The 23,906-nt window shown below is 46.9% G+C and overlaps 1 protein-coding gene across 2 annotated transcripts in view; it reads right to left on the bottom strand.

The window, feature by feature from the left end:
* LDLRAD3 (low density lipoprotein receptor class A domain containing 3) overlaps positions 1–23,906 on the bottom strand; it is a 217,440-nt gene that overhangs the window by 151,056 nt on the left and 42,478 nt on the right. The gene's annotated exons all lie outside the window — the stretch shown is intronic.

The following is a 23,906-nucleotide window of genomic DNA, read 5'->3' as shown; positions in this document are numbered from 1 at the left end:
CTCAGTCAGGAAAGCAAACAGGGCAGGCCAGGAGCATGGGGGTGAGGGTGCAGAATGCATCCACCGATGGACCCTGGGGACAGATTTTCAAGCGAGCCAGGACGAGATCAATAAGACCAGTCTGAGCCAGTGTGATCAATGACTGGGACACAAGGAGGCATCTGGAAGTAAAACGGTCTTAGGGGAAAAGGGGAAAAAACAAACATACTAACACCAGTCTCTCCAGGGCTCCCTCCTGAGTCGTCAATGAGCATTTATTGAACATTTATGACCAGACACTTGGGCTGGGTCCTAAAGATGCAGAGATGAAATGTAGGGCTGGAAAAGCACTCAGGATACTAACGATTTTATGGCTGTGGACTAAGAGGAGGGTCCAGACCTGCCTGGGGGGCAGGCACAGAGAGGGGCCCATTATCCTCTTTCACGAGCTTTGCCAAAGAGAAGCATCTCATTCCAGATCCGACATCACATGTCATGCCACTCTCCTTTACACATGCTAGTCTTTTTACTTGGAATGCCCTTGGGCCCGTGGGGGTCTCCTGGGACATCCCTATATACCTGTTAGTGTGCAAGTTCTATGCTGCTTCTCCAAGCAGAAATGAACGCTTACTCTGTTGTGGGGTTATGGCCCTACTGGGGTGATACTAAACGTATCTGACAACTGGAGCAAGTGGGCACCAACCAACTGGACCGGACACAGCCACAGGCCAGCGGGACCACATCAGCCCAGGGGCCATGGATATTACAGCTGCCCCACCACACTGAATAATGGACGAGCATGTCTGAATGTTCTACTGAAAATGAGCTTTCGTAGTTCACTGAAGAATTCTAGAAGAGCAGCTACAATGAAGGGCCTCACCCTGCCCCGACCACCTGCACCAGAATGCTAAAAACCTCCCTTGTCCCCTCCTCACTCCGTCACCCCGATGGATGGTCAAGCACCTCGTCCTGCACACTACTCTCCATTGCCACAGCTGTGACCCCAGCCCAGGTCACCACCGTCTCTTACTAGGGCTACTGTCACAATCTCCCAACATGGCTTCTCTGCCTCCCCCTCCTGTTGCTTCTCTGTGGTCAGAGGGACTTTTCTAAAGAGCAAATCCATTATGGCCTTACTTTTAAAAAAGCCACACTTTAAGAAGCCATTGAATGGCTCCCCACTGTTCTTAATATAAAGTCAAAATTCAAGGTATTCAAGAAAGGTTCCAGGAAAGAGGTGGCATTTGCAGTGGACACTGCCAGATACAGAGACGGAACGTAAGGGCCCTTCAGGCCCAGAGAAAAGTAGTGAAGACAGTGCAGGAAGGCTCAGCCCAGAGCACTGACGGGTATGGAAGAAAACCCATGCAGCTGTGATGATCAGGAACTGCAAACCTATTGTGCCACTATGTCCCCTATTCTATCACTAAGTCAGACTAATTACGGCACTCTGTCCTGAGCCCATGCTCACTGTCAGAATCCCTCTCAAGGCAGGCCTCTCTGAATGCCACCACCCGCTCTGAGAACATAAGATCAATGCACCATCTCCGGGGGAGGCTCAAGATGGCGGAGGGGGAGTCATAAGTGAGAGGCCTGAAAGGACAGCCAGGTGTTGGACAGAAGGCACAACCCAGAAAACGCCACACATTCCAGCTGTTTCCAAATAACTGCTCTGGGCTCCACCAGCAAGCAGGGAACTCTTCAGGGCTCTAGAACGTACCTGTCATTCTGCTGTGTTTAGAAATCACCTACACTTGCTTTTATAAAGCTAGCTTCTCGAAGCCAAGCTCCCTGGAAAGTCGCTGCCATTGTGAAACCTTGTTCTGATAAACAGATTTCCGGAGGCAGAAAATTGGCCAGATTAGATTCCGAAGTGCTTGCTCCGAGAGTCAGTAGGCGGGCGGCACGTGGACTTGACAAATGAAAGGGTGTGATGCAGACTCAACACCACATCTGTTATACACAGGTGGTCCTGCCAGCCACAGGGCTCAAAGCTTTCCGGGCAGGACCACAGGTCCCCAGGGCCTGGTGAATGATAGCAGAGGACGTTCTTTGTGCACTTCTGAGCAAGTCCATTATGCATGCACGGGGCACAGAGCCTTGTGCTTTAGAAAAGTGACAATATCGTCAGCCTCAAAAGCATGAGGAGAACACAAGGTAATGAGAGGTTAAATCTCATTGATTCCATCCTCAAAAATCTTCCTCAAACCTATCCAGTAGGCTTCGGTCAACCGGTACCAGCCAATCCAAGCCACCATGATCTCTTGACCCCTTTAAACCAGTGCTTCTCAACACAGGGCAATTTTGCAGCCCAGGGGACATGTGGCAGGATCTGCAGACATTTTTGGCTGAGGTGTCTGGTAACGAGAGGCCAGGATACTGCAGCACGTCTGCAAGGCACAGGGCAGCCCCGCCCCACAAAGAATCATCCAGCCCGAAGTGTCCGTTTCGGGGCTGAGATTGAGAAATCCTGGCTTAAACCAACCCTCCAACTTTCATCTCTCACTGCCCCCAGTTCCTTCTCCTCACAGCAGAGGGAGATTTTAAAATGTTACTGATGGGTTCTCAGCGCCCTTATAGTAAATCTAAAACTCCTGCCCTGACTGACAAGGCCTGGCGTGATCCAGCCCCAGCCTATCTCTGCAACCTCATTTCCAACCATTTCCTCAAACACACACGTCCTTCCTGCAGTGAGGCCTCTGCACATGCTGGTCAATGACCCCGATTCTGCCACCCACCTTCCACCCCGGCTGAACTGCGTCCTCTCAAAATTCTTATGTTGAAGCCCTAACCCCAGTACCTCCGCATGTGACTGAATTCAGAGATGGGGCCATTAAAGAGGTGACCAAGTGAAGGAGGCCGTGAGGGTGGCCCTCATCCAATAGGACTGGTGTCCTGATACTACGAGGAGAACATGACACAAACTGCACAGACGGAAGGCCTGGTGGAGAGACAGGTTGGAGACGGCCACCTGCACATGAAGGAGACAGGCCGCCAAAGACACCAATGCTGCCTACACTTCCATCTCAGATTTCCTGCCTCCAGAACTGTGAGAAAATAAATTTCTATTGTTTAAACCATTCAAACCCTGGTACTTCATGATGGCAGCCCCCGCAAACTAACCCATCTGGCTCAACCTAACCCACTTGTCCTTCGGGCCACAGTTTGATATCACTTACTCTGAGACCCCTGTGTTGACACCCAATCTAAAGCTGATCCCCCTTATTTTTCACTCTGTCATGTCCCCCGTTGTCTGTTATCCCTACTTGTACTGACTGATGTGTCTGCACTATCTCCCCACTAAACTGCACACCCCTGGAAGACAGAAGGGCATTGCTTTGTTCTGCATCCTTCCCACCTGGTGCTCAGTAGGTCCCCAGTGAGTATCTGTGGCTGCTCTAAGGAGAAAACCAAGGGTGCAGTGACAGACTTACCCCCACCCCCATGCCCAGTACTGTTCCTTAGAAAGTTCTCTCTACCCCCGCCTCATCGCCCTCGAAGGTCGAGTAGGATCTGTAATACTCAGTTAAAAATAAGGTACCAGGGGGGTGTCTGGATTTGTGCGAGTAAATTACTACCCTGTCTGCTTTAAAAGAGGTGAGAAATCTTTTCAGCCCGAAAACAGGACTTTCTAGTGGCTGAAACATTTATCCCATCTCAGTGTCTTGGGACACATTTAGAATCCAGAAAGACAAGCATTAGCACAAAGTTGGCTAGCTGGGGTTTCTCCTCCTCCCTTCTCCCCCCCCCCCCCCCTTAAGCTGAAAAATGAAAAAGAATTGCCCATTTTCACTGTAGCACATCACTTACTTAAAATAACTACACCATCTGTACTGAGAATGAAAAAAAAAAGTGCCAGGTCCTCCCCCCACTGGGCACAGGGGCAAACAGCCAGCTGCAGCAGCTTCTCCCCAAATTTCTGGCACCTACAAATTTATAGTCGATGAGGAGGCCAAAACTGGGACAATGGCAAAAACTCAGACAGCTGCTGCACGCTGCCCAAACTCTCCTGGAACATGCAGCTAGCGATACTGACTTTCCCAGCTGAGAAATGGGAATTCCACTAACAGCTGGAGAGTTCCACATTCTCTTCTCTCTCTCCGCTGATCTTCTGCCCCTCGGGGATACCCCTTGTCAGAATGCAACAAAAAACTGACATCTGCAAACTATCAACAGGCCCTGCTTTCAGATTTCTGCCCAATCACCTTGTTTTTATCCTTTGCTTCCTGACAATCCGGTCTACAGGCTCCATGAACAGCAAGGCAAGACACACAAACCTATGCATAGAGACACACACATACGGCTGAGTGTTCCATTCTGCAGATCTCAAATAGCTCTTCCCTAAAACCTCCCTGGAGAATTAACACACCTTTTCCCACTGCCTGGTGCCAACACACATAATGTTATTAGGCCACTGAAAACAACCATCTGCTTTCCCTTTGACTCAGTTCTTCAAACGCACACAGACATTCCATGCACGGGCATACGGAAAGCACCCAGGGAGCTGGTCTGCAATGATTTGTTTGTAAACATCCCTGGAAAATCCCCGAAGGTCCCTTCGACTCCAGACTGCTCCGCACGGTGGCATCAGTGTCGGATGGAACGAGAGACATCTGTCCCTAGCACTTCCCAGAGCCATTTGGTTCTCATCAAACAAACTGCTTCCTGCTGGCATCTTCCTACGGGGAGCACTCTGGCTGTCACCAAGAAGGGAGCAGTCACGTGTGGATGTCTGAGCTACGGTGACGATGTGCTTCTGGCTCCAAGTACCTGAGCACAGCCAGGTCTCCAGCTCTGTCTGGACCGCCCTGCCCCGTGAGCTCATGCCAGTAGCCCTGGCCTCTGTTTCCCCATCTACCCGAGGAAGAAACTGGTGAGAAGGGATAACACAATGACTCATAGGTTCAGCCCAGGTTGCTGACCCTTGGCATTTACAGATTTCCTGCTTACACATACAGTATATCATATTTACACTGACCATGACTGAAAATCCTGTGTAATTTTACTGCAGGAACAATTTACGAATGGAGCAAAGCACCTGGACAGGGTGTGAGCCTAGCTGTCCGCCCGGTGTCTGCCCCTCAGGCAGCTTTCTTGTTTGCTTCTCCCACGAAGCCATAGCACCAGCCGTTACAAAACGATAAATGCTTTGTTCCCTTCTGAAAATGAGTTAGCAAAGAAAGCCAATGGCTAGTGTTAATGAGAAAAGCAAAGAGAAAGTGAAAAGGTCTAGGAAAAGGACAGGTTTGATTTTGTTTCTTTGCAGTAGGAAATAGCTTTATAAATTATTTTTGTCCTCTATTTATAGCCTCATGAAGGGCCCAAAGCTGTTACTTACTTCCATTTTTTAGTTACGCGTCATTGAATTTCATGAGGAAAATGATGTTGGAGGGCCATGCATGTTGTGGGGATTTGCACAGCCGTCAGGGCCAAGGTCCACAGCTCAGGAGCCGGACGGACACGGGAGGCTATCATTCCTCCTGAGGCTGTGTCTCGAAGGTGAGTGAGCACTGAGCCCGCCCCACCTGGTCCCCATTTCCCCTCACGCTGCCTTCAACAGCCTTTAAGAAACCGACCATTACTGACTGTTCATAGGAAAGATCTAATGTCTACTGAAGCTCGTCACACATGGCAGGAGTTTAACATCAGTTCTCTTTTTATTCTTCACGACAGTCCTATGAAATAGGCACCATCCCCATTTTGCTGATGAGGAAATAAAGACTGAAGAAGTAACTTGCCCAAGGTTACACAGCTAGCGCAGGAGTCTGCATACCCTTTCTGTAAAAGGCCGGAGAGTAAATAGCTGAGGCTCTGCAAATCAGGTGGCCAAATTAAAGATATTATATAGGTACTTATATAAAGAGAAAAGAAAACAATATTCCACCAATTTTATATGGATGAAATTCAAAATATGATCATAACAATTGAGGACAGTTTTCTGTAACACAGGTGTACTAATGAGAGGGACGAAACCCTCTGGAGGGTAGGGGGCAGGCAACATTTCACTTGACTAAGGTTCAAACTTAGCGTTCCCTGTCATCAAAACGTATTGCCGAGGCATAATTTTTTTTTCAACCATTTAAAAATATTAAAACCATTCTTAGCACGGGGACGTGGGCCAGTTTACTGACTCCTGAGCTAGATAGATGGTAGGTCTCCCTAAAATAACAAAATGACAAAGGTGCCGATCCAAAGGCATGTCCTCTCTATCCCATTACACCCACCACACTCTGAAATGATCCCGGTGGTTTAGTGGTTGCTCCCCCACCAGGAGGGCTGGGACTTGGCTGTCCTGTTCCTGCTACGTCCTCATCAACGAGCAAGTACCCAGCACGCAGCACAGGCTTAGTAGATGCTTGCTGACTGAATGAGTTGGGGAACAGAACCTGATGACTCCTTCCGGTTCTGATAGTCTCAAGTTCTTAGAATTTATCTGAATTTTACTTGAATCCATTTACACTTCCATGTGGACTACAACAGGCAAGTGAGGTGGGGTCTGCAGAACACCGCTTAGCTCCTGGGAGGAAAGGAACAGAAGAGAAGAACTTCTGGATGAACTTCTATGAGCGCTCTTTTCACACACACCCACGTGCCCGGGTGAGAAGCTGTCCCCCATCTGTTCTGTCTTTTCAGCTTCAATCAGCAGCAGCAGCAGGGAGTGCAAATCAGCCAGTGAAGCTAAACTGAAGAGGACAACTTTACGACCAGTGTTATCAGGCTTGTAGATAAGTCAGGCCTAAGAGAGGGCCAATCACCCTGCACCTCAGCACCTCTCAGAAGCAGCCACCAGGTCAAGAGGGATTTTGCTCTGACCCCAAGTTCAGCCCAGACCCCATCTGCCCAGGGACGGCTGCAACATCTCCTTCGGTCACTGTGAACCGTTCTGCAGCCCCTATTCTGCTCCACCCAGAGACACCCAGGCAGGGCAAGTACGGAAAATACCGAAGCAAATCAAGGAATATGGGCACAAAAGCTACATGAGCTTCATTCGGGCCCCAAGGCATATTTTCCTGTGCTCAGGGTAAGGAAGGATTTCTGGAGTATGACTCAAAATAGCCCAGGCTATAAAGGCTGATGAATACAACCACATTAAAATGTAAAACTCTTGGTTAAAAAAAGACACTATAAACAAAGTTCAAAAAGACAAGCCACTAACTAGAAGACGGCATGTGCCATATATAATAACCCAGAAAGATCTTTATCTAGGATTGTCTTACAAGACGGTAAGAAAAATCAGGCAACCCACTGGAAAACTGGACAGAGCATCTAAACAGGTACTTTCCCTGATGAGCAAACTCAAACAGCCACTTAATATATGCTCAAGCTCAATTGTAATCAAAGAATGATTAACGAAACAAGGAAATTCTCTTTCACACCCATCAGACTTGCAAAATTTTGAAGTGTGACAATCTCAAGTGGCAGATGATGTGGAGTTACAGGAATTCACACGCTGCCTGTGGTGGAGTAGCTCAGAAGAGCAATTTGGCAATTCCCAGCGAAGCTGGAGACGCCTCTACCCTCTGACCCAGCCCATCCTCTCCTGGTGCACAAGCCGGGAGCCTGAGAAACTTCGCGGCAGCATTGCTGCTAATACAAAACTGCAAGACACACTAAGTGTTCATCAAAACGAGAATGGATGAAAAATCGGGGAACATGCACACAATGGAATACTACTCAGAGCTGCAATTTACTGAACTGGGGTGGCACGAATCAAGGAAAAAATCTGAGAAACCTAATGCTTAGTGAAAAAAAAAAACAACTCGCAGAGTATCACTTAAAACAAGCTTGAAAAATCACAACTTCCATGGATCCATACAGATGTAAACATTGTTTTGAAAATGTACAGAAAAATGTCAAATTCAGGAGCGTGACCCCGTCAGGCGAATGGGGGTCCCATGAAACACAATGAACTTCAACTAGAAGACCTCTTTCTTTAAAACAATCTGAAGCAAACAAGACAAAATACCCAAAAGTCAACAGAGCTGGGTGGAAGGCACGCAGCCTTTCTTTGTACTTGGTACTTTTCCCCCCATCCATTAAAAAAATTTTCATTAATAAAATTTAATATAAAGAACAAAAACTATGCTAACATTTGAGGAAATCTATGAAAGACATATGGAACCATTTACGACCAATATTCTAGCTTCAAAAACCCCATCAACGATAAAAGAATGAGGAATAAAAAGGGGACAAGTGTTCACACAGGGGGGAAAAAACAGCAAAGACAAAGACATCCATTGGGGACATCAGTCCATCCTGAACTTGCTTTACTTTCTGAAATGCAGCAACAGTTGCAGGGTAGTCGTGGATGGAGGAGCAAAAACAGAATAAACACATCCCACAGGACAGACTGACCCACCCAACTTATTAAGCCGTGACATTCCAAAACTAAAAATGGCCAGGCAGGCCTAGCCAGAAGGTCAGATATTTTTTAAATAGTCATTCCTTGAGACGTCAGGGTGGGAAGAATCACAGTGAAGCTGGCTTTCTCAGAATAGTCCACACCATCTGTCTCCTTGCCCCTCAACCTGGGGCTGCAGGAGGCTGAGCAAAGGCCCCTTGGCTGAGGCAGCCAACGCCGTGATTTGGCACTCCCAGTCACAACTGCCAAATGCCCATTCTCTCATCACTATAGACAGCTGTGTGACTTCAGACAAGTGAGTTACCCTCTCTGAGCTGGGGTAACCCCACCTCCCAGGCAGCGTTGCTGAGGTATAGAGGAATATAATCTATCTATCTATCTATCTATCTATCTATCTATCTATCTATCTATCTATCATAGCTAGAAGAATAAAGTAAATAGAGTAGGTAACATATACTTGAGGTTCAATAAATAGTACTCATACTACTATGTTACCCCTTCCTTCCCTCCACACATTCTTCCTGACTTTCTTCATAGAGCTGCTACTGTCAGGGCTACTCAGACGAGACGGGATCCCCTTTGATCCCCTGCCTCCGCAGAAAGGGTGCAGCCTGGGCAGGTGGGAAGCCTGCTGGAATTGGAGCTGGCTGGCGGAGACCCACGATCACTCAAGTCCAAGAAAGGACACTTTGGGGATAGACACCAGGTTTTAAGGACACAGTTAAGGAGCGCAGTGTGCAGCCCTCAGAGTGTGGCTGTGTGTCTTCTAACACACGCTAGTCTGAGTTTGGCTATTCCCAAGAAGTAACTAGCCTCCTTGGATCATTCCTGAGGACTATAAACATGAACCCGCCCTTCCTAACAAGGTGGTTATGAAGCAGGTCAAAAGAGGAAGGCACATGGGACGCACCATTGGGATCTGGGGGAGTCACTCCACCTCCCTGGGCCTCAGTTTCCCCATGTGTAAAATAAGACAGTACTAGATGACATGCTAGTCTTGTTTGTGTGCACATACAACCAGTCCTCATGGCAGGCAAACACTTAACCATCTGCCCGTCCTACACACGTTTTCCAGCACTGAAACGTAATACCTCAGATTAACCAGGAGCTACCTCCTCCTCTAAAGAACTGAAACATCCCTGCAAGGCAGGGAGTAAAGATAGTTCCTCCTTCTTAAATACAGAGAGACTAAGACCCAGAGATGAACCAGCCTGGCAAAAGGCAGGGCTGGAGCTGGCCAGAAGAGCCAGGTTTCCTGCCTGCTCCTGGATGACACTCAGTTCTCGCCTCTGCACCTCAGAACTCTGACCTCCCCTGCCACCCACTGGGGCACGGCTGGTCCCACACTCCCTGCCATAGGAGAAAATCACCTCCAAAGGACCAGAAATCTGACCTGCCTCCCATTCCCTACGAATTCAAGTTCACTTCCATTATCCACAACCTTCCATCATGTCTCAGCAGATGAACGATTGTTTGGTTTATCACTTCCCATTAGGAGAGGAACTGCCAGGGAAATCAAAAACGCCGGCCTGGTACCGCTAAGCGAGGGGGGAATACATATTATCCGGTGCGTCTTTTTAAATTTCCTTAAGTAGCTTTAATCCATTAAACTGGTCCATCCTGCATCTACAATCTGCTCACGCAGACACCCTCCCTCTGTGCTAAGCCTGCCGACAGGCCCTCCATCATGAGAAATTAGCTGACTTCTTGAGCAAATGACGTTTGTACATCTAGCAAGTGTCAGCGTCGAGCAGCATTTACTGCTGGAGTCCCCGCTTCTGTATGCATGTCTGAATGAGAACAGCTTTCTGAGGGAGCAATTTACGTCTGCAAGAGACTTGTCGGATTAGGTAAATCAAAGGGCTGGAACCGTGCAGACTAACCTGTTCAGGTTTTCCAGATTGCAGAGGCAGCTTCTGACAGTGCAGAAAACAAAGCAAATTAAAAATTAAAGAGGGCTTATAGAGCTTGTCTCACCCAGGCCAGGCCTGCGACCCACAGACTCTGGATTTGAATTTCACTCCTTCCAAGTTTAGGGAACAGCTTAACCCCTCTATGCCTCAGTTTCCTCATCTATAAAATGGAGATGGACCCAACGCAACCTGGATAACCTCCCTGGGTCAAGGAAGGGCTGTTTTGTCCATCTTGGTATGGGAGCTGTGTAGTCACAGATCTGAAAACATTAGAACTCGCATGGTGTATCACTCAAACCACAAAAACCTTTCAAGGAAAAAAATATATATATCCTAACAGGAGCCATAAGATTAGCCAGAATTCATTTGTTAAGGGTATTATTATTCACTATTAAAGACTTACTATGATATAAAGACTAGGTGTAATGCAGACACGTAACATGTCATTACACAAGACATACCATTATAATATCCTTCCATGATTCATAATTAGAGGAAGGGTTATCTCAAGTGTAAAAGGATCCACTTTGACTGGACACAACAGAACCCAACCAGGTGAGAGAGAGTTCAGGAGAAGGGGAGCTGCTCATTAAGAAACGATTTTTCAATAAATCGAATTTGCCCCACTGTGACGTCAACTCAGGTTACTACAGTGCTCTGCTAGCAGGGGCAGCTCAGCTCCAAGACACTGGAAAGAAAGTCATGGACGTGATTAACCTGTTAATAGGATCAAACCCTACAATCTGTGCCATCTTCAATCCCCTGACTTCCAGCTCGTTCCCGCCCCCCTTTTCTTTTCTGAATCTGTCCTCTCAAAGGGACCAGTGGCCTCTCAAGCCTCCCAATTGCTTGATCCAAAGGTTACTTTACAATCTTTACATTACACACAATTCTGCTGCACTGGACCAACTGGATCACCCCCTCCTTCCAAAAGTCCATTCCCTTGGCCTCCCCCACACAGCTGGCTCTCTGACTACTCTTCCTCGGTCACCTTGGAGGCTCCTCTGCCTCCACCCACCCCTTAACAGCCTTCAGAGTTCTGCTTCCTGCCTGCCTGAGAGATGGATACATCTTCCCTGGATAAGCCATTAGGTTCAACCTCCAACTCAGCTCTCTCCCCTTCAACTTCATGAAGAGATGGATGGAGGAATGGATGGAGGGATGGAAGATGGAGGGAGGGATAGAGGGAAGGAGGGATGGAAGGTAGATGGAGGAATGGAGAGATGGATGGAGGGATGGATGGAGGAATGGAGAGATGGAAGGATTGAGAGAAGAAAGGATGGAGGGATGGATGGAGGAATGGAGGGATGGATAGAGGGAGGGATGGAGGGAAAGAGGGATGGAGGAATGGAGAGAGGGATGGGGGATGGAGGTATAGATGGAAGGAGGGATGGATTGATGGAAGAAGGGATGGAGAAATGGATGTAGGAATAGAGGGAAGAATGGAGGGATGAAGGGATGGAGGGATGGAGGGATGGAGGGATGGAGGGATGGAGGGATGGATAGAACCTTCACCTCTGGATTAGCTTGAGCTTAAACCAATAATTCTTCATGGCTCAAAATACAAAATTCAAATGTAGCCCAATACTTTAGACCATAACCTCAGCAGGTAAGAGCTTGCCTCTAGAACTCTTGGTCACAAGGACTCTGTGTATGCCATGGGCTGTCACCAATATCTGACAAAGCTGCCTGGGAAACAAATCCAACATTCTGTAATGACCCATGTTCTCAGAGCCAGCGCCTAAGAAACCAAGTTGGACAAAGGTTATAAGGAAGAGGAACCTGGCCCGGGTGCATCTGGCCGCTGAAAACACCCACAAAAGTCAGCCCTCTATTTCTGCTCTGCCTTGGGCTGGAGGCAGTCCCAATCAAGCCTTCAGGCCTCCATCCACAGAGAGGTTGATTTCGTCTCTCCCCGCCATGAATCCCAAACCATCAGCACCCTACACTTGGCCTTTGTTTGTTTCTTTCTGTATCCAGGGAGTAGTGACAGCTGCACCAAAGACAGTGGCATTTTGGGCTGGGACTGTCATCCAGAGAAGCCAGCCCTGTGTTACTGGAAGCAGCGAGGGTGGTCTGGCCAAATGAAGGGGCCTAAAAGGGCTTCGGTCAAGGGTCTGCGTCTGTCATCAATGGCCATGGGGCACTGGGAGCCGGGCCCCCAGCTACCCCCACTCCTGGCAGCCTGGCATCCTCTGGACAAACAGCCCTAATGGTGTGTTTACCAATATGGAAGGTGGCAACGCTCCAGAGGCTCTGGACGTGACAAGAAGAACACTGGCTCCACAGGAACCTGCCAAGAGAATTTAGGGAGCAACACCGATCTAGGAAATGCCAGCAGGATAAAGAAACATAACGAACCAGAACTGCCAACACAGCTCAAGAGACTCTCCCTGTCTCTTTTGTTGATTGGGTACCTTTATGCTGAAGACATGAGAGACCACGGTGTTTAAGAGAAACAAGACAAAGGATCCAGCTTCTCACTGAACGTCGGCGACAATCAGCTCCGGCAGGAGCCAACCCCTGCCTGGCACCACTCACTTTCCACTTCACATCACAACATACCCTGTGCTGCATAAATGATAATTCATTTACAGACAGCTGGGACTCTCCAGCCAGGAGAAAAATCCCACCTAATTAAATAAAAACAAAATGGAAAACCAAAGCCTTGAACCATGCCAAAAATAAAAAAAAAATAAATTAAAAAAGATGGAACCACTTGATCTTTTACGGAGCTTTCCAGCCAAGAATGCCAATCAAGATGATTTTTTTTCCCTAAATGTATCTTTTAAAACAATCCTCTGTATCCCTAATTGCAAAGAACTCCTTAAAAATCCATAAGAAAATTACAAACCCACCAAGAGAAAAATGGATAAAGGAAATCAACAAGCATGTCACAAAAAATAAAGACGGCTAATAAACAAATGAAAAGATGCACAACCTCACTGGTAGTTAAACAAATGCAAGTGGAAATGCCATTTTTTAAAGTAATCGGATCAGCAAAAGTTAAAAAGATGGATAATATCGTGAGCTGGCATAGATGTGAGAAACTGGCGCTCTCCTACTATTGGTGAGAATATGACTTAGTGCACCGTCTGGGGCCCTTTGGCAGTACCCAGCGCTGTTTATTACAGGCTTACCTTTGGACTCCCCAATTCCATTTCTAGGAATCTATCCTTAGGAATATATAAATGCATAGAGAAACACGTAGAAGGCTTTTTTCCCCTTTGCATCATTATTTGTAAAAGCTCAAAAGAACTTAAATATCTATCAAGAGGGAGATGGGTAAACGTGATATTACATATCCGTACTAACCTCTGGAACCCAGGAGCCAGAATGCACAGAATGCACATGGAAGAACACCTACAATGGGGCCAGAGGCGGGGAGGAGGCTGCAGAACAGGATGGATGGCATAATCCATTTCTGTTTCTCGCTAGAGATGTAGGGGATAATATGTAGGCACCAGTGAGTACATTTACATCTGCAGTGTCCTAGAACACACACTCTGAGCGGAGGAATTGAGAAGCCCTTTAAATATATGACTGTATGTTCTATTGGTGTCTGCTTCAAAGTAAATTTCTTAAAATAGCACCATAGTAAATGTGCCTGGAGAACATACAAGAGTAACCAAGATGATTTGGAAGAGGGATTGCACAGCACTGCTCCTTATCAAAACACACACACACACACACACTCACTCCTTTAAATGTAAGGGGGGAAAAAGCCAATAGGGAAAGGTCATCCTATTCACTAATTTACAAAACAGACAAAGCATTCCTTAAAACTTAAGAGAAACAAGTTTGGGTAAGAGTACTTTTACATAGTTATGAAACTAACAGTCCCAAATGTTGGCCCAAACTAAAAATTAAAATTTTTTTGAAAAAAAATATGAATAGGGAACCATTTGAGAAAACCTGTGGTTTCATAATTATTCTGGGAAGTTGCCTAAGGGCTACAGTCCCTTTTATTCCCCTTTAGAACACAAATATATTCTACAGAAGAGGCTATGAGTCCCCTTTCCCAGACCACATGTGTCCCCTCCCTCCTGCCCCACAAGAGGCCCCCACCCCTGTGGCCTGGGTGGGAGAGCTGGGGGCCCTGACTCTGATTAAGGGATATGAATTTAATTTGTCCTCTGTAAGGAATGCGGCATGTTTCTCCAAGGCTTGCTTGCGCTCGCTGTAAGCCCACAATTACAGCTTGCGGGACTCCTGCTTCCAAGCTACTGGATCTTCCAGGTGGCATCAGGCCACACTTTCTGCTGGAAGACAAAAGAGCTCATTCAAGGGCGCCGGGAGAGAGTGCCCGAGCCTGGAGTCCAAGGCTGGTGGGGCGTCTGGTTGCCAAGGTTTCAGAGCTGTCCTCGCAACCTAAGTGGGTGGAGGGTCATCCCACAACCCACCTCCTGGAAAACGGGTGGAAATGAGATGTTTTTAATGTTGAGCAAAAGGAGCCAGGCACTCTTATTCTTGCCAGTTCCACACCAGGCAAAAGTCATCTATGATGGTGGGGGTCAGGATGGGGGGGGGGGGATCAGACGGGGGCATAATGAAGGCTCTGGGGCGTGGGTCATGCTCTGGTTCTTGATCTGAGCACTGGTTCCCCAGATGTGTTTATGTCATGAAAATGCATGGAGCTCCCCACGTAACATCTGTGCACTTTTCAGTGTATATATTAAATTTCTATAAAAAGTTGACTCAAATAATTGAAGAAAAGTTTTGTAGCTGGCTCGTAGGCATCTTCTCTATCCATTCCAGGCTGACTCTCTCCTTTCTTCCTTCTGCAGCCTGAGCCACCAGCAAACTCACTGGGCTAAGTCACGCCACGTCCAACAGTCCACACTGCCACAACCTGGTGACAGGTGGGAGGCTGGCAGTGTGAGGAGGAAGGAACGGTGGGCATTTATTTTTAATTGATTTACTCATTTTTCCCTAATATCAAAGTAGTCCCACCCCTTTTCCCCTGTGCCCAAAATGGCATCAGCCACACCCTGATAAGCCCCAAGCATGCAAAGTTCTCAGGCCTGGCACAGGGCTCTGCGGTCCCATCCACTGAACCCAGCTGAAGAACAGGCCTTCGGGAAGCATTTGGAAAATTCTGCATGGCTGCTCCAGCTCTCATTCCAAAATGGGTCTGAATCGGGGGTGGAACTCTACTTCTAGAAGTCAATGCCATCTTTTGTTCCCTTCCACCTTACTCCCCAAACCCCTCTGGGGTTATTCTTGGCTATCAGGGATATTAGGGGTCTTCCCTGAACTTTGCCATGAGGTTAGTGTGGGAGTCCCCTCTTCATTTGTTAAAAAAAGGTAGGGTGGTTTTTGTTGTCTTTGACAAAAGAAAAATACAAAGTTTATCAAAAATTATACACAGAGAAAAGCAATCCAGCATGACTTCCATTTGATGAACTCACAAATTAGGCAACTGAGCACAGATCTCTGTCCGAGACCAAGCGAGAAGTCTGACTGGCTCTGCGGTGCTACAATCACTATTTCAGGAAGGCACTGCCAGGGCAACACCACCACTGCCCAGAGGCTCAGGGATGGAGCCTCAGCTCTGGGAAAGGAAGGTTGCTCTTAGCTCACCAGCAAGGAGGCTGCCCCCTCCGCAGAGCAAGGAGCAGGCGAGGAAAACCCCCCAGCCTGGATGGGGGGGTCTGATTTTACGAGCAGTCGTGCTGCCCCCGGGAGGACCTGCTCACTGCTGTAGATCGCACGCTTCCAGCGACTTTGATTCGTGCAACAGGGACCATCGTTCCACATGACGCTGTCACAGCATTTTCATTAAGGCCAGGTTGGTAACGCCATCCATTTGTGTTCCCTACACAGATGCATTACATTCCTGCCAAGCACCGTCTGTCTGTCCCTGTCTGTCTCTCTGTCTCTCCCCCAAAGCAGCTTCTTGTCTCCCCACAAAACAGCCTCTGTTCAAACTTCAGCCCAAAGCAACTCAATTTCCTGACACCTCCCCCACCCCAGAAAACATCCCAAACGCGGTGTAAACATGGAAAGGCCTGCACAAAGCTCAGACTCCAGAAAGCAGGGAGGCCGTGAGGTGTGAAAGGAAGACCGCAGGCCACACTCACCAGGCCCAAGAATCACACACCCACAGTTCAGCAGCAGGTCACAGATCCAAAGATCATACCAGGAAAGCCCGAGAAAGTAAAAAACAACTGAAGACTTGAAAACAAAACAAAACAGCGTCTTTATTAAGGGGGAAAAAAGTGGTGTGCCAGCAAACGCCCCCCTTGCATCAGCTCTCTTCCAGTGCCTTGCAGGTCCCAGCAGACACCCACAAACATGGGGAAGGGAGCCATGGACGCCTCCTGACTGGGAGGTCTCAACATACTGATCAGGGGGAGGCAGGAAGACCTCAAGTGACAACCACTGTGGCTGCCCCAACTCCTCAACAGAAGGAAGGGCCTCAGACACACTCCCGTGGGGGTTACAAACTCAGGAGGAGAACATAGATTTTCCACAGAAACAGACATCAGTCCTTCGAAGCCCCTACTTACAAGCAAGCTGCTAAGAGGAGCTGCTAAGAAGCACATAATTTCAGGAAAAATGTTTATTTTTACCAAACTCCCCTATGAATCATGCACTATTCCTCAGGACTTCTTAACGAACAAGAAAGAAGGAAGCTCAGAAACATTTAGAAAACAAAACATTACTCAGAATGTCTATACAAATAAATAAGAACAGCATTGCTATTTCTAAATATGCCAAATAAAGTCATCTATGGGCAAGCCAACATATACATAGCAGACCTTTTTATATTTCAAAATTAACAAGTGACTTCAGAACTATAATGGAGAAACAAGAATTTAAACATGGCATGAATATCCACTTTCTGTCCCCCGAGCACCAGGGTTTCTGTTTTTTTTTCCTTTCCACCTTTTCCACCCACAGTTTTTCTCCTGTTTCAAAATTCCCAGAGGTTTAGTCTTTAAACGGTACTCAGAATTCCTAACCTCTAGTGAATACGGAAGAAAGAATTCCTCACCTTAGACTTTAGAGGGAAGACAATCATTAAATATACTAATGAAAATCAATAATAAGAAACCACCATGCAGGACAACAGCAACAAAAAAGCAACTTTAGACAGTTATGGAGACTATGCGTAACAATGACAGGGGCAGGACACCACTCAAACGTAGAAGCGATGCCTACCTTTGTGGAGGACCCACCATGCCTGAGGGCCTGCACTGGTACTTTGCTATTTCATCCACACTGCATCCCTAGGAGTAGCTTTATCCCCATATTACAGATGAAGAAACTGAGGTCAAGATGACAAAGCAGTCAATGAGAACTAGGATGCAAATCAAGGTCTACCTGGCTCCCCAAAGCACTCTGTCTTCTCTACGACCACCGTGTTCCCAAAACAGCTAAAACGGTGACCCTTATTAAGAAGAATCCATAAACTACAATCACTATGGTTCTTTCTCCACCTTTTTTTTTTCAATTTAAACAAAACTTTTCAATTAAAGTAGACATACAATATTCTATTAGTTTCAGGGGTACAACATGGTGATTTGACATTTATCTAACTTATGAAGTGATCATTCCAATAAATCCAGTGCCAATCTGTCACCACAGTTATTATAATCCTGCTGACTCTATTCTCTACGCTGTACTTGACAGCCCCATGACTGCTTTGTAACTACCAATTTGTACTTCTAATCCCTTCACCTTTCTCCCCCATCCAAACCCCCTCCCATCTGGCAACTTCTCCATCCTTTCACAGTCATAATTTGAGTGCTATTGGAATACCGGAACTTCTGATACACAAATCCTCACCTAATTATACTCAAACACTCAAACACTTGCGCCAATGTTCTCCTTGACAATGACATTTTGCCATTGCCACAGAACAAGATACTTATGATACTGATATTTAGAATCTGCCCATTGCCTACTGTGTGCTGTCTTGCGGTAAGCATTCATTCCACAAACTGATTCATTCATCCACACAAAAAGGCCTTACTGAGCACCTGGTATACTCAGCCTGTGGGGAAATGTAAGGGTTGAGCACATTCAAAGCCTACAGTTGACTAGAAGAGAGGAGTGTGCCCCTAAGTAGCTATCATTATGCAAGTTCAAGTTATAAAGAGCGCAAGAAAGGCGTAGAAACTGGGATGCAGGACTCACTGACGACGGAGACAGTTACTCCAGGAAAGCCGCCGTGGAATGGTTTTCAACCAAGCTGGTCTTGCAGGGTGGGTGAAATGTAGGCCTGCATTCCAAAGGAAATGGTAAGCTAAGCGAGGACATGAAAGCAAAAGGGTCATGAAGAAGAACAAGGGACAGAAGTCTGAGAAAAGCTTTTAACAGCCAGACTGTGGAGTCTGGACTTTACTTTGTACACAGAGGAAAACCAACAGCATCGGTTTTGAGCAAGGGAGTGACACGAGGTGAGTAATGCTTCAGGTAGGTTAACCTGGCAGCCCTATGCAGAAAGACACTGGGGTGGGAAAACAGTAAGAGAATGTGATTTGGAAGCTGTTGAAAAAGTTTAGGAACCTATTCACCTATTTGGGAATCAAGCAGTGGAGCCCTACTTTACCAACTCCAACATATATTCCCTCCTTCTCACAAGCAACATTATGAAAGGCTGGTCAAACTTTAAGTAAATATATTGAGTCTCTTTTTGAGTATTTGCTGAAGGAGGAGACATCCAAAGCCATCAATCTCTGGCTTTGGAAAACAGCAGATGGTCTTTTTGGCAGTAGACCCGCTGACCTACTTCCATGTTTCACTCAGGCTAATGCTGTATTTTTTCAGCCTGCACCATTTGAGCAAGGGGCAGGCAATCCCAAAAGGTAACAACCCAGGAAGCCACCCTGGGCTCCAAATTTGAGCATGTGGCTAAGCCAGACACAAAAACATTCGAGTAGATTCCATCTTCAGAGTCCAATGCTGGTGACACTGTGGGGTCCTGAGCACTCTGTAAACAATTCTGGCCGGTTTCCCTCCAAGCTTCAAAACCCAGCAGACAACCAGAGAGATGAAAAAAAAGAAAGCAAGGAACAGAATCAGATAATAAGTAGTAAGTGGGTATGTAGGCACAGAGCTGGAAAATTCCTGATAACTGGTTACAGATTTCTGGAAAACCACTCCTACGTAAGGCAAATAAAACCACCTTTTTGAAAACTGTGTTTTTTTCCCTAGACCTGCCTTTCGATGTGCTCCTTTCTGCAATAATAATAAAGGCGCTCTTGCAGGAGCTGAGGTGGTGAATCATTGCCTTTTCTGCATGGATTAAATGTCTGCTACTTTCTGTAAGCAAATCAATAACAGAGTGAATGGCACTGGCATATGCATTTCAGCGACACCAAACCCACTTGTGAGGGGGCACAGAAAGAATTATAACAGGGGCGGGAGATCCATTCTTTCCTAAGGAGTTTCATTTTATCCTCCCAATTCTACTTCACGCCTTTTAACAGAAAACCTTTGGCAACGGGAAAACCCATCTCTATTCTAACAGAAACTAATTTTTTAGGTATGTAAGTGAAAAATAATGCAGGACACTCTTCTATACTTTTTTTCTTAGCCTTGTTGTCAGCCAGGTGACCAGGACAGCCAACCAAATCCTGCAAATGCAATTCATCAAAAGCCTTGCCAAGGACGCCGGCTCCCAAATCCGTGGACCTAAACTGTAGTTGGAGAAGCATTTGATTTCATGAAACAAAAAGGTCAGTCTCAGAGCCAAAAAGGGAGTTTCCTAGGAAGTGATGCCAAGATAAGGAAATGAACTCTTCATGGAAATTCTGGGAAGAAAAAGGTAGAAGGAGCCACAGAGAGGAGTTGGGGAAAAGATGGACATGAGAACAGTACACAATCCATCTCACTGGATACCAGGAAGCAGGATGAAGCGATGGTGTGTACTTAGGCCTTGCTCTCAAGAATTGGAGAAGGCAGAAAAAAATACAGTGGAGGGAGGTATGTGGCCTAGTGAGCCCCATGTGGAGAAAAAGGAAGGGGAGAGAATGGTCGATCAAAAGAAAGAAAAACACTGCACAAACTATATTCATAACCAAAGTTGTAAGAGATTGCTACAATCTCCACAGTTGTTCATTCTGCTGTAAAAACATGTTTATAAAAATAAGGCCTCAGTGGAAATAGAAGTCCACACTGGAGAGCCTATGAGGAAAACAAAGCAGTACTTCTTACTCGCACAGCACAGTTCCCTGCAGAAACACAATGAATAAGAACGGATTCATTTCTTAGGAAGACAAAATAAAGACCTCAATTCTCCTGAACACGCCTATTACAATCCAGCCTTTCCCCGTTGCAGTGTACCAGCCCATACACACTTAGGAAGAAGAGACACACACACACACACACACACACGCATACACATATACAGAATATTCATTTGCTCTCACTTCGCACAACTGGGAAAGCCACAAATTGTCCATGTATTTACAAACCCAATCTTGCAATAGGAGCATTTAAAGTTCTGGTCCCAGACTACAACCAACTCCTGAGGGAAAGAGTTTCCTCTCTCTCTCTCTCTCTCCAGATTAAAAATTCCTCCTTATATTTTTAAAGCCTTGAGGAGGACCCAAGGCCAAACAAGAAACCGGCCCTCTTCAACGAGCCCTGGCGCTGGAATGAGTGAGTTTTTCTTCGGCCACAAGCCCACTCCCCTCAACAGTACCAACTGCATCCAATCCAAGCAATGGGCATTTCAGGCCTCAGAGTACACACACAACTGGCTTTTTGGAAGGACAGAGGATTCTCCCCAATTTGTTTACCAGTTCTGCCTGGTTTGTGTAGCCAAACTTCTTTACAACTGATAAATAATATGCCCCCTCCCTCCCCAAATGTCAATGGCACTGATGATAATGGCCACGTATTGATTGTTCTCCATATGCCAGATGCCTTTACAAACATCTAATATTTATAACAGCTTTAATCAAAGGACTCATTAGCTCCATTTCACAAACGAGAAGAGGCGGCTCAGGGAGGTTAAAAAAAAACAAAAACAAAAAACACACAGTCTGCCCCAGGTAGCAGGGAGTAATCAAAGATCTGGGATTTACACCAGGGCTGAATCTGCTATACTTCGTTTTATCTGCTGCTGGATTCTTTCATCTGGCCATAGAAACACAACCATGGGAAAACCCACCTTTCTCCCACCGCCCCACTGAACAAGAAGGCTGCTCGTCAGCCCACAAGATTCTTCTGCAGGTTTCCCCAAACAGAAAATTTATGAGGATTTTACAAAAATCACTGGTCTGCAGAGGCTGCGAAGTGACTTCCAGTTTTAAAAACGAACAAGAATCTCCCCAGAGCCGATTATTAGGGCTGATACAGCTCATAAAACAGACCATAAAACCATTTCTGTTATATTAGTTCTGTGTTTTCCTTCTCCAGAGGCCTGTCAGAGGGGAGCCGCTGCCGAGATGCCTGCCTTCCCAAGGCCCGTGGTCCAACCAGGCCCAGGAAAGCCCAGACTTGCGTCTTGGCTTCGTCTCTTCCCCGCCCTTGTCAGAGCCTCTCAAGTTTGTACAAAGGAAACATCATTAACCAGCCTCCTCTTCAGGATCTCAGATGGGTCCCAGGAGCCAGCTCTCATTTACTTAAATGATTGAGATCTGTCTCCCAGTTACTCAATCCTGCAACACCAGCCAGCAGATATAATTGCAAAGCAGGTAGGCTAGACTCACCAATCTGCCGATTCAGTGCCAGCAAACGTTGCAAATTACAGGGTATAAATTTAGCAGGGTGGGTCCTGACACACATTCCTGCAAATTTACATGTTCCCTGGCTCGGAGAAAGTACATTAATTACTCCGGGAGCGTGCACTACTTCCACTTACTCGGAGCTTTCGGGGGAGCTGCAAGCCACTCAGAGCCATCGAGGAAGATTAAAGCATAAATAAATAATGCCTGATGGGGAGGTGGAACTTCTCCAAAGGTCTCGGGCTGAGAATTGTTACCTTTCTCCCCACGGATTGAGAGAGAGTCGCTGAGGCCCCCTGCGTGGCGTCTGAGGTTGCACTGACCCAAATGGAGACACGACTATGGGACAGGCAGGGCTGCAAACTCTGGGCAGGTGGGTGTCACAGCAACACCTTCCTCCCTCCAGAGCTACAAGTGTTGCTCCCCCTGCAAGAAGAAGGGGCGCCAGGTCGGATGCAGCCAGAAGTGAGGTCCACAGACTCAAGCCCGTCAGATTTCACCCCATGTACCAGAGCCCTGTCCACAGGCCGGGCACTGAGCGAAGGTCCCCAAACCTGCATCTTTCTATGATCCTTCGCTACAGCCGCACGAGGGAGGAAGGAACCAGTGCCAACTTTACAGAGGAGGAAACCGAGGCTCGGATAGTTAAATACCTTGCCCAAGGTCACACAGACAATAGTGGAACGAGGTGTGTGTGACTCTCCAACTCAGGCTCTTCACCCCCAGGAGCTGAGCAGCAGCTGAGGGGCAGCCAGCCCCAGCTGCTCGTCAGGGCCCTGGGGAAGGAAACAGCACCCCACACTGATTCAGCCTCCTGTGTCCCGGGGAACACAGCTCAGTGCTTTCAAGGCTGTTCCATGTCATTCTTGGAACGACTCTGGGACATGTCCCATCCTTTTAATTGCACCATGAGGAAACCAGTCTGGGAAAGCCAGGATCATCCAGATAGCAAGTAGCAGAGCCAAAGTTCCAACCCATCATTTTCCTCCTGGATTCAAGGCTTCTCCCTCGGGAAGGGGAGTGAGGAGGCCGTTCTCAAACCACAGCTGTAATGGACACTGGTAGGTTAAGTTACTCAGCGTCCATGTCTCTTGCTTTCTTGGAATTACCTCCTTCTCAATGGCTACGATATCAAAGGCCCATAATCAGGGGTCCTACGCTCTCCAGCCAAAGGCAGCGGTGATGTGACCAAAGCCGAACGAAGATGCCGCCCCCTTGCTGGAGTGGGTCTCTTGAGAAGAGGGTTCAAGACACTGAAAACATGCCGTTCCTTCCAAGAAGCAGGATGTGACGGGACTCTTTTACTCTAAGACCAAATCTCTGACTCCACTCAGTTTGGAAAGCTCACTGGCCTCCTGACTGAAGGGATTTCCATTTTAGCAAGAAAGCAAGGCTGAGAAAACACAGGTAATAATGGAAGGCAAGCAACACACAACTTCCATAAAACTGAGTGTAGTCTACACGAACACAGAAAAAGGGTAACAGAAGAGAACGTGGCTGGCTTCCAGAGGGGACGTGTTCAGTCTGACAGGAGCAACTGCCTGGACCAGCCAGGTAAGTTAAGACCAGGCCTGGCTCTCACAAGAATGCCTTGTCACAGCCAGATCGCTGTCTCATCACATCTAGTATTGATAGGGCATTTCCTCTCAGTAATAATCATTTGGCGGATTAATTAAACTTGGAATTCTTGAGTACTCAAGGTTATGACCTCAATCCCAACTTCAGGAAATTGCACATTCTTTGTCTTAATTGGAAATGTGTATGGTTTTACCTAATAAAAATGTGTATGGGAACCTAATAACACATGCAAGGTTACTCTCGACCAGAAAGCCACTAAATAAAGTTGACATGGGTGTACAGGACACGGCTGTCCTTACATTAATCAATCTGGAGGACAACTGCAAGCTCCTATTGCATAAACACCACCTCGTCACTCAGGTGGGCCCTCTCTAATTCTTTTCTACTACA

This window comes from Rhinolophus sinicus, linkage group LG06 (assembly GCF_036562045.2).
Source record: "Rhinolophus sinicus isolate RSC01 linkage group LG06, ASM3656204v1, whole genome shotgun sequence".
NCBI classification, from domain to species: Eukaryota; Metazoa; Chordata; class Mammalia; order Chiroptera; family Rhinolophidae; genus Rhinolophus; species Rhinolophus sinicus.
This window is presented reverse-complemented; position numbering and strand designations above follow the sequence as displayed.